The sequence below is a fragment of the Rhincodon typus genome, chromosome 10 (genome assembly GCF_021869965.1).
Source record: "Rhincodon typus isolate 14 chromosome 10, sRhiTyp1.1, whole genome shotgun sequence".
Taxonomy (NCBI): domain Eukaryota; kingdom Metazoa; phylum Chordata; class Chondrichthyes; order Orectolobiformes; family Rhincodontidae; genus Rhincodon; species Rhincodon typus.
Window position 1 is genome coordinate 6,219,406 of NC_063341.1, and position 1,505 is coordinate 6,220,910.

Here is a 1,505-nt window from a genome sequence, read left to right on the forward strand (position 1 = left end):
TGCATAAATTACTGACGTGCATTTTGTTTTCCAAATTGTTGCATGGGAAGCATATTTCCTTCTTGTGTTTGTTGCATTTTGTATGAAGACTGTTAAAATCATGAGCTTTAACATATCATGGTGGTGTGTTACAACCAGAAAGTAATAGCAGCCCAGCATCCTTGTCAGAGTTAAACTGTGCACCTCTTCAAGTAGTTGAAAGATGTTATGAATAATGCTTTTCTCATAAATAACGATCAATTAGGGTCAAATGGTAGGGGAGTTATTCGAAAAGTTCAAATCAGATTCTGAATCATCCAGCCTAAAACGTAACTGCAAAATTGAGGCTACTTATCCAATGCAGTATGCAAGGATTGCTGCCGTGATGGAGGCGCCAGCTTTCAGGAGAAGTTTAAACTGATGTTTCATCAGCCTTCTCAGGTAGGTATAAAAGATCTCGAAGCACAATTCAAAATAGAGTAGTGGAATTTTCTTCAGTATACTGAGGAAGATTTATCCATCATAATGACAGAACTTGTGGTTTATTTCATTGTTGTTTGTGAGATCATGCTGTTCACAAATTGGCTGCCATGTTTCCCGCATAAGAGTTACTTGAATTCGTAAGTATTTCATTGACTGTATGGAGTTTTGGAACATAGAGGTTATGAAAGGTGCTACAAAAATGGAAGTTATTCTTGTCTTCCCTTCCCTTCCGATCTCTTCCCTCCCTTCCTCTCTGTATGTGGTGTGTCCTGTCTAGGATTGCTGGGTAACATTAACATGATTGGAACAAAAGAGAAAATCTTTTGCTTGTGCCAGCATTACCTGATCTCTCACAAGGCATGCAGCACAGCTAATTAATTCCTGGAAATAATGACAGCTCACTTGGCAAGCATGTATGATTGCAGTGTAAAATATTGCTTCAAGAGTTTGTCAAAATGAAGCATTTCGACCAGACCAAAACATTTGGATAGCTTTATGTTAACTGTGTTGTGAACTGTTGCATTGGAGGAATTGACATCACTTCTCATTTATTCCTTGTGAAGCAAATCACCTTCAAAAATTCTAGGAGATAACTGCATTTCCTGCTGTTTTCCCAGTAAAATGATGAAATTGCTAATAAATTTCAGCACTAAGTTCGTCCAATGTCAGTTATCACATTTTCTGCCAACCCAATCTCTCCTTTTTGAAGTTGATTTTCAGGCACCTGATGTAATCTTGTGAAAGTGATATCCTGGATTTTTCGGTGATAATGATAGCACGACCTTGGGAGTTGGCCTGTATTTAATTAAACATGGATTGTGAAGTTAGGTCATAGAGAAGCCATGATAATTGAATGGCAGAACTGACTCGAGGAGACGTGTCTTTTCCTGTTCGTATGTTCCATTATGAACATTAACACATTTGTTCTCAAGATAGTATGCGCTTGGTTGAGAAGACAAATTATGTTGGCCTGTGAAAATTTCTGTGAAATCAGAAATGCAGTAGCAAGATCTGTCTTGTACATTGAAATGTGTCTCAGATGA